Source organism: Anser brachyrhynchus, assembly GCF_964034855.1.
Source record: "Anser brachyrhynchus genome assembly, chromosome: 1".
Lineage (NCBI taxonomy): Eukaryota > Metazoa > Chordata > Aves > Anseriformes > Anatidae > Anser > Anser brachyrhynchus.
Window position 1 is genome coordinate 40238512 of NC_137694.1, and position 10471 is coordinate 40248982.

A 10471-nucleotide genomic window follows, 5' to 3' on the forward strand; every position below is an offset into this window, starting at 1 on the left:
TGCTTGTTTACATTTAAATTTAAGTCACATTAGGATTCATGTATTCCATTGATATACTAATCTGTATCTCAGTTTATGTCAATTTTGGGGCACTTGTTACATCCCTGAATATTTTGTGTTCAAATTAAAACTATTTAAACATGACAATATTTCATGATGTTTTACAAATTAAATGCAAAACATTAAAAATTTCATTGTGACCTACTGAATGAATCTATCAATATGATTTTTTTCAAGTACTGTTATTTATATTCTATGTTTGTTGTAAATATATAAATAAAAGATAGTTGAGAAATTAAAGACAAAGATCTGGAGCCAAGCTTTATTTACTGCATTACCTTCAGGTGGATTGTGTTTTAGTGGTATGAAATGGATTGAATAAACTCAGTTAGGACGGTCAGGTTTCATCCACTGCTGGCTAGCTGCTGTTCTGCCATGAGTTGAGTCAGCTGGAGGACTGCATGGGCTTTCAAAATCTTGGTTCAGATTGCAGAAATTGGTCTCAGTTCCTAGCTTTAAAAACAAACACAAACAATCACAATTTGTAGAGCTACTGCAGTGGTAGATCTTGTGATGCTAGAATACCAGAGCTGGGAGCTTCTTAGTCTAGCCACTGCTGCTGTACCTGTGCTTTGTATGCTGCAGAAAGCTGTGCATTTCTTGGGTACGTTGCAAAAAGGTAACTTGGCAGCAAAAGCTCCCTTTCTCATTTTATTCCTACAAAGTTAGGTAAAGAGCTTTGTCTTAAGGGACAAAAGAAACACAACACCTATCTCCTCCCCTCCCCCCCCCCAAAAAAAAAAAAATCTCTCATTTCTTTATACTTCCATGAGCACAGGTTTTAGAGGATCTTTCAGTCTTTCAGTGAGGAAAACTGGAAAACTTTCCTCTTTTTCCTTCCCTAACTCTACAGTAATTGACTGGCCCTTGCTTTGAAAATCTCTACTTTTCTTTTGAGACAAGGTCTTTCTGTATTGTGTAATACTTGACCTGCCTGGTGAGTTCCCTGTAGCGAGTTGTCCAGGATCTGTGGCCCTTCATCCCCATTATTCCCTTTAATCCCATTATTCTGACAAGCAAATTGCTCAGTCTCTTTGGCCTTGCTCTTTCTTTTAAATTCCAGCTTCTCAGCTAGTCATTCAGCCCACCACTACCAAATAACTGTTCCATAATGAAGGCTCTGATAGACCCTATGCGTTTCCAAAACAGAGGTTATATAGCAAAGTGAAGCTTTGGAGGATTGGATGGAGAAGAAAGAGGAATGGTATTAAGAATAAGATAATAATTATAAAACAACAACAACAAAAACACCATATGTTTAAGTTTAGGTAGATTTACACCAAATCAGCACATCCATCAGGCAATCAGCATTTACGCATTAATGAGTAGAGAAAGAAAAGTGAATACAAGCAGACAGAAACAATTGTGTCAAATTGTGCAAGTAGTTTATTATATACAGCTGCATCAGGAGAAAGTACACCTGAGCCTACACTATCAGCCCTAGTTGGAGAGATTTGCTTTCAGATTTGTTTCTCATCTTGATTTTCCTCATTTGAAGAGTTTGTTCATTCTGTTTAAAATACTCTATTCAACAGCACAGCACTGATCTGGTAAAGTGGAAGGGGAGGTACAGGTGCAAGAGTTTATTCAGGAAGCCTTTTCAGTGGCTACACCTTTGTTGTGCACCTGAGGAGGATACTATTCCTTCAACCAATTAATATTTCACAAACAATATACAAGAAGGGCTCATCATACCCTCTATGTAACTTTCTATTTTATTTTTAGCCTCACTGAATCAAGTCAAAGGTGGGAAGTGGAAAAGGAAGTTACATTGAAGAAATATTTTTAAAATGTTGATGGGATGTCATTAAAGCCCTAGGAACCAAAACAGTGAACTACTTTCATTCACTGCCCCTTCTCTGTCCCAGTCGTTTTACAAAAACCTCTCACTTAGAGGAAAAACTTTGTGAAAAAATCCCAAGATTGTTGCAGGTGAACCATGGGGTCCTTGGGGGCAGGAAGCAATATCTGGTATTCTACCCATTCCATGAATGCAAGAGCTCAACAGGTAGAGAGTGATAAGAAAAAAAGATTGTGTAGCACTTCCTAACAACTGCACAGTCATAATGAGGGGTTAATAACTAATTAATAGCTATAGGCATAAACAACACTTGCTATAGACAGCTATAAACCTACCACTTCAAGGTTATAAAGTAGAGTGATAAGTAATCTAACATCCTGCCAGGATTTGTAACAACTGACTAAAGATTTATTGAAAGAGCTATTCATAATTTATTAAGTCTATATGAATTGTTATATTTGCTCTTGGGTTAAAAGTTTGATAGAATAAACTTGTGATAGAAAAACAGTACTTACCCTAAAAAGACTCCATTGAAGTAACACCAGTAAAAAAATAAAGCTTGTTTTCTGTTTTGTTGAAGTAAAATGTAATATGACATTTAAAAAATACTCTTATTTTGAATAAAAGGACATTTTAGAAAACAGTCTTTGAAACGTGAGGGGCGTTGTATTCTAATGAGAATGAGCTCTGAAGGAGAGCTGAGGAGTTGACCAGTCTGGAAGGCCTGTCTGGAATGGGTAGGATGGAAGTGACTTGCTGAAGGCACCAAAAGGCAGCACTTCTTAATTTCCGAAATTCAGAAGAGTGCTACTCACTTAGTGTTTGGATTTCACCCAAAAAGAAATGATGTGACAAGTGGTGCCACTTGTTTCACAAAACATTGTATAAAAATATCTGTCTTTAAAATGATAGTGAGCTGTCTTTCCTTCTGTTGGCCGATTAATTTTTTATAATTTCTGCTCAGCTGTCTGAGAAAACAATTAAACCATTTGAATGACATTAGGGGTCAAAATACTTATTAGTGACTTTTGGTGAGGGAAGTATCACATTAAGTGATAACTTCAGCTGCGAGAGATGGAGCTTTATTCTATTTTAATTTGAATCTAGTATCATCAGAGCATGTTATACTTCACAAGAGTCTCTTGGGAAGAAAGGCATATCCCACAAGACCACTAGACCAAATTTTTGCTCTTTTTACTTGCACAAGAGCTGGAAGAGAACAAATTGTTTTACTGCTAGTCAGTTCCTGACATTTATTGTAGCTGTATATGAAGAGTGATAAGAAAGAAAAAATTTTACATACTGGGACAAGAGGAAGGTCAGATTCATCTTATCTGCCATGCGGTTCTAGCTCAACAAATGGAGAGAAAGAGCCGAGGGGAAAAGGGACAAATGTGATTTGCTGTGACAGAAACATAAGTCTGAAATAGATTTATTGGTATTGCTCAGCACATAGATGAGTTGTGACACTGAAAGAGTGACCTTCTGAAGCAAACCTGGGGTTTTGTTGTTGGGGATTTTCTTAGAGCCAGCAGGTACCTTGCTTCTCTCTTCTCCTAATTATATAGTAATTCAGCTGTTGTATTTTTTTTCCAGTATGTTCTAGAAAAGCAATTTTGCTCTACAATGTGGTATTGCTGTATGCTCTTAATATTTAATGCAACTAGAAAAAATGTGTTCTATTGGAAAAAAAAAAAAAATTTGATGGCAGTTGCAGGAATACCTGACCACCTCTAAGCTGAACCCTCAGTCAAAGCATGTGAACTTGCATGTGAGGCCAGCCATGCCTGTGCATCTGCCACAGGCCTGCCAATTGTAGCATAAATCCCCGCAAATGTGCCTATTAGTGGGAGTTTTTCCAGTGGCAGGCTGTGTCAAAGGTGCAGTCCCTGATGAAATACAACTCTGCAGCCTTGTTACTGCTCTGCAGTCTCGTAAACTGCCTGTGGTTGCTACTGGCACTGCTGGCCAGAGCAGAAGAGACACCAAATTTTTGTGCTGTATACATGTGGGATGAGTCTCCACAATGAAAAAGCAGAAGGCTGGAACCATAATATACATCTTATGCTGAATACATGAGGTGTTTGATATGTAACTAGGGAGGCAGAGGGAGGAAGAGCTGAAGAAGGGCAGGAATAGAGCAGACGGAGATAGAGCTGGGACACAGCTTCCTTTTCTTGACTTGGGGCAAGCAGGGAAAGTGATAAGGGATGGAGAGAGTTTCCAGGCATCTGAGCTCAGTGTTACCTCATCTCAAGCATCTGTAAGTTACTTTATAGTCAAGGAAGAATAACAGTTCCAGAAGAACCTCTGTACTATCTTTTGTATCTTTCTTAGTGTTCCATGTTTATTAGAAAAAATAACAATCTCATACCCAGGGTGACTAGCTTCAGTGTAGACAACCACCTTCCAGACTTTCATGTCTGGGGTGTATTTTGACCACACACACAACTGTAACCCCAGCTACTTTTTAGTAAATAAGTGGCAATCCCAGCAGCTCTCTTTGAATATGAGGCCTTGGTGAGTCACATCTGTTTAAATCAGGCTCTGGTTTGTTCATTCCAATATCCTCATATACTTTCACTGCTAAATGCAGCTTTTCAACACTGTAGTTTTATAAATGCACTAGAGTGCTTTGTATCTCTGAAAAGCTGGAGGAAAAAAAAAAAAAAAACGATAATAAAAGGTTGGTACTATGATGAACAGGTTTAGATACATATTACCTGCCTTTTTCTCCAGTCTTTCACATTTTTTTTGTCAGTGTACAGGCGGAAAGCAAAAATGTGCAATATTTTTCAGCTCTGTGTATGAAATGAAGTAGGAATATGCATGTAGTGTTTCTGCCATGTGAATAATCACCACTTTTCTGCATCCTTTCAGTCTTATAACAATACAACCACAGCACTATTTTTTATCTTGTTTATTATTCCACTCAGCTGTGACATATAAGAACTTAGTTTCAAATGACATCTTACCACTATCCATGTGGACTGGTTTACCTTTAAATTTGCTGAAGAAAGAGTATTAGTGTATTAGTAAGAAATGGATCAAAGTGTAACTCTGGTGCTTGGGAGCCATAGGAGATTTGATCCTGCACCACTGAAGTCAATATGAATGCTGCCATGTACTTAAATAAGAACAGAAGTGGGCCTCTGGTCATTTGGGGCTTCAGTAAAGGAAGGCATTAGAATAAGGTTAATTAAACACAAGATAAATCACTGAACCAAAATATATATTAAGAAAAAAAAAAAAAATAGAAGGAAAGAGTCCAGAGAAATGCAGACTGTGAGAACAGAATTAATGTAAGTAAAAGAAAAGGAAAATCATGTTGGTTTCTACTATTTTGGATTTTGAATAAAAATACAGATGTATAAGAGATACATATTTATTACATATCTGATCAACTAATTATTTTCGTTTGAAAATACATGGTCAGAAGGAAATGAAGCAGTAAATATAAAAATCTCTGGCATTCCTGTTTCCCGTAATAGGTGATATAAGTGGAGACATTGACCAGAATGCTAGAGGGCAAGGTTTTATAATTTTTTCTTTCTTTTTTTTTTTTTTCCCTCTCTTTTTTTGACACAGTGATATCCTGAAATTTTGGGGAAAAAAAGATACTGAGTGTCACCTGGAAAATGAGGCTCAAGGCCTCCCCTATAGTCAGAGGAAGGCCATTCCATTGTATCTGTAACAGGACAGAACAAAGAAAGGCTGCATTAGAGCATGCCATGGGCTGCAGTTAGGGCACTACTGTGCAATGTGGAAGAACAGAAAGCAAGAACACAAATAAAGCAATCTTTCATAGAGATGCCACACCTAAATTACCATTATTGTATATGTTGTCCTTCTTCTGTCTCTCTGACTTAAAAACAAACAAATTAACAAAACACTAATCCTGTACCTGAAGTAAATTCATGGTAACTTGGATTTTCCACTAAATACTTTCAAATAATTTTATTTCTGGTGAATTTTCCTTTTTATGGGAAAACATCTTCTTGAAAAATTCCTAGTCATTTGCAGCCTCAATAGAATAATAGAAAAATAGAATAAGTTTCTCCCTGTAACTTGTGAGTAAAGACTGGAATGGGTTAACCAGCTGAGGGCAAGAGATAAGCTTTTTGTTCATTAGATTTTCTGCAAACTGTTCATGTAAGAAGACACAAACAGGTAATCATATCTTCCAGTGGCAGAAGAATGTCCTGTTGCTCCTTGTTCCTACATACAAGCAAACGAACATGCCTGTACGCACCTCCTCCTTCCACACACACGTTTTTCTATCTATTAATGTAAAGACAGGTATACAACGGACTGTGTGCCTACTATCTAGTCTTAGTAAAAAAGTGATATTTTCTAAAAGGAGAGTTAGGACCCCTAACTGTACTAGGATTCCTTCCTAGAGGCATGGAGTCCATCTGCATATTTGTTGTGCTCCTCTGATCATTTTCCCCTCTGCACTTTCCCATCAGTCTCCAGCTAACAATGGGGCTGAAGACAGAGTTGTGCTCTGGTTCTGCTCTGCTGGCCCTGGTGATGTTTCCACTTCATAACCTGAGAAACAGTACAGTCTCTATCAACACATTTTACAATCAGCCATGATACTGAATGTATGATTACATTGGCTAAAGACAGAATAATTGAAAATAGGCTTGGAAAAGAAATCAAGAGATCATCTAATCTGCAGAAAGACCACAGCAGTCTACTTCTTGCTAAGCCTTAGAAAGTCACCTAACTTGTTCTATACATCTTTCAATGGAGTGTGTGTTTGTACTTCCCCAGACAGGCTTTTACTATTTAACTATTCTGCATGCTATAATGCATTTCCTAATCCCTAATCATTTTGCAAATTAAGCCTATTGCTCCTTATTCTAGCTAAAGTGAATATGACAAGACAGTTTATCATCATCATCTTTAAAACTAACCTTCCATGTATTCAAAGTCTGCTGTCATGACTTCTTAAAGTAGATAACTCACCTCCTTTAGACTTTCTTCAAAAATCACACTGTTTAGATCTCTGGTAATTCTTGTTCTTGTTGTTTTCCTCCAACTGTATCTTGTTTTACAGAGTTCTCACAGTGCATTCTTATTAGAATGAATTAAACTTTCTAAAAAAAACTGTTCTCTACTCCACCATCCAAGGTTATTAAGTTAAAATAGTGAATAGTACCAACCTCAGAATAGGCAAATCCCCATTTGCTTCTGTTTGGCAATGTACCATCAACGTGAATACTTAAATACTTTTTTTCCAAACAGATATCTGGAGAGTTAGCAATCGCCTATGGTATCAGATGGTTGTCCAATTTATTCCTGAGAAGCCTTGCTTTCCTGACCTTCCTGACTTGGTGAACTGTGGGAAACATTCACCAGACAATATTCCTTTCCACATCACTGAATTTTGTAGTCAGTGGGTCCTCCACAGTGTTTTTTCTAATTGGTAAAGTTTGGTTTGTAAATGACATTTGGGCAGGAATCAACACGTAGCTGTTCATTACAGCAGGGGGTTATTTATTTTTAGGAAACGGTGCTGAAAACAAAAGAGAAAACAGAGAAGCTTCTAAGTTAGATGATCTCTTCTAGCCTTCCTCAGTATTCTGCTGGAGTATCACACATTTTTGTCCCATTTTTTATCCATCTCTTCTCCTGACAGGACATTTGTCCTCATATGCTTAGAAAGCACCAATCACCAGATGCATGCTAGTATAATATGATCATTAAAAATATTAAAGTAAATATATATGATAGATTAGTGGTTTTTTTTTCTTTTTTTTTTTTTTTCTGCATGGCACTTCAATAGATTTTAACATTTGGTAAATGCACTTAGTCAAATTCTTCATTTAGACAGTATATTTCTTCATATTTTAATTCTCAATATGTTATTTGTACAGAGAAAGAAAGACAGATATATTTGTCATGTGGAAAACTACAAAAATTAAAGATACCCAACCCTGGAACTGAATTTCCTTGGTTGTCTTGTTTATGATCAATTGTATCATGAGCATGTCAGATAAAAATAACAGAATATTTCAGGGTTTTTGTCAGGAGACATTCCTTTAAAGTATTTTTGTTTTGAGTTTGTTTTCATTCCACATATATATTTCAAACAGAAAATCATAAATAACTCTTCATATCATAAAAAACACTGTTATGTACAAAAGGAGAAATCAATCAAAACAAAACAGATGGATGTATCAGGCATGAGATTCTGATCAGTATCTCTTTCTTACTCTCCTATTTCCTATAGTAAATCAATCACCTCTGATAAAAGGTAGGTAGAAGGCCACTGAAAATGGACGTGTATTTATATTTTTGAAAACATTCAGGTTATGCAGAAACATGAAGCAATGCAGATGAATGACCATTATAAAGGTAAGTGTTTATTATTGGTTCCTTCAGTCTCTCAGCCCCTGCACCCCCTGGTATTTGCAGCTGCCACTCCAGTGTATATTGTTACAAAGTAAGTTGAATGCACTTCTCTGCAAAGAAGTCGTTTTTTTTTCACTGTTTGGACAGCAGTTAACACAATGTAGTCAAGAACTAAAATGGAGGCAGCTGTGAATCAAAGCTAGTGAAATAATATCACTGCTAATATTTTTTTATTATTTTTATTAGAAGTTGTATGTGTTATGCACTCAAGGTGTAGGATTAGAGAAATTCTGAGCCAGAGAAAGCTGTGTATACAGCTGGACACAAATTCAGTGATGAGTCATAGTTATACAGAATCTGGAAAACCTAAGGGGCTTTGGATTTAGCACAGAGCTCAGTTTTTACCAATTAATTTAAATGCCCATATATTTCTTACACACTGATGGTACTGAGTGCTAATTAGGATTTTTTTTTTTTTAATGGACCTTTATGTTTTACAAAAGCACTTAGACTTAAGTTTTAATACTTTTTATTGTTTTCTGACTGGGTCACTTATTATTTCTGTGGATTTAAAAAAGGTAGATGAATGAAAGACTGTAAAATATATCTCACTCTGTAATACTTTCTTCCTCTATAACAGCTGGACTAATGGACTCCCTTACACTTTGACTAAATACACTAACAATTATCATTGATTAGGATAGCTGCTTGCATTGATTAGGGAGCTGCTATCATTGACAGGATAGCTGCTTCCAGCTTTTGCACAGAAATGACTACTACAGTTTTCTTCTTCCCACAAGCATTTCCTCATCACAGCAGTGAAAGGGGTAAACTGCTCTTCTGAAGGATTCTTTTCAGACACCCAGGGAGCCCCTAACTCTCTATCTGTCTGAAATAGAGACCAATTTTCATGGTGATAGCCTTCCAGATCTTATAAGTATGACCAGACAAGATGCTTGTTCAATCATTAGATAGCATAGGATATCACGTATCTGTCCATATATTTTAACAGCTTTCCAGTACACAGCTGGCTATCTTCACAGAATCACAGAATCGTCTAGGTTGGAAGAGACCTCCAAGATCACCTAGTCCAACCTCTGACCTAACACTAACTAGTCCTTCACTAAACCATATCACTAAGCTCAACATCTAAACGTCTTTTAAAGACCTCCAGGGATGGTGACTCCACCACCTCCCTGGGCAGCCCATTCCAATGCCTAACAACCCTTTCAGTAAAGAAGTTCTTCCTAATATCCAACGTAAACCTCCCCTGGTGCAACTTTAGCCCATTCCCCCTCGTCCTGTCACCAGGCACGTGGGAGAATAGACCAATCCCCACCTCACTACAGCCTCCTTTAATGTACCTGTAGAGAGCGATAAGGTCGCCCCTGAGCCTCCTCTTCTCCAGGCTGAAAAATCCCAGCTCCCTCAGCCGCTCCTCGTAAGACTTGTTCTCCAGACCCCTCACCAGCTTCGTTGCCCTTCTCTGGACTCTCTTGAGCACCTCCATGTCCTTCTTGTAGCAAGGGGCCCAAAACTGAACACAGTACTCGAGGTGCGGCCTCACCAGAGCCGAGTACAGGGGGACAATCACTTCCCTAGACCTGCTGGCCACACTGCTTCTTATGCAAGCCAGGATGCTGTTGGCCTTCTTGGCCACCTGAGCACACTGCTGGCTCATATTCAGCTGACTATCAACCAGTACTCCCAGGTCCTTCTCGGCCAGGCAGCTTTCCAACCACTCATCTCCCAGCCTGTAGCTCTGCTTGGGGTTGTTGTGCCCCAGGTGCAGGACCCAGCACTTGGCCTTGTTGAACTTCATGCAGTTGGCCTCAGCCCATCGGTCCAGCCTATCCAGATTCTCCTGCAGAGCCTTCCTTCCCTCGAGCAGATCAACACACTCACCTAACTTGGTGTCATCTGCAAACTTACTGAGGGTACACTCAATCCCCTCATCCAGATCATTGATATTAAAGAGGACTGGCCCCAGTACTGAGCCCTGGGGGACGCCACTAGTGACAGGCCTCCAACTGGATTTGACTCCATTCACCACAACTCTTTGGGCCCGGCTATCCAGCCAATTTTTAACCCAAAGCAAAGCGTATGCCAGTCCAAGCCCCGAGCAGCCAGTTTCTTGAGGAGAATGTTGTGGGAAACAGTGTCAAAAGCCATACTGAAATCAAGGTAGACCACATCCACAGCCTTTCCCTCATCCACTAAGCGTGTCACTTTGTCATAGAAGGAGAT

At 38.4% G+C, this 10471-nt stretch overlaps 1 long non-coding RNA gene across 2 annotated transcripts; it reads right to left on the reverse strand.

Moving 5' to 3' along the window:
* Positions 1-291: 291 nt before the first annotated feature.
* Positions 292-2749, reverse strand: LOC308188582. 2 transcript variants are annotated; one of them, XR_013945610.1, is made up of 3 exons: positions 995-2749; positions 626-717; positions 292-513 (listed from the first exon to the last, which is right to left on the reverse strand). It is a non-coding gene; the product is annotated as an uncharacterized lncRNA (long non-coding RNA). The 2 variants fall into 2 exon arrangements; XR_013945611.1 differs by having other exon boundaries at positions 991-2749.
* Positions 2750-10471: the final 7722 nt, after the last annotated feature.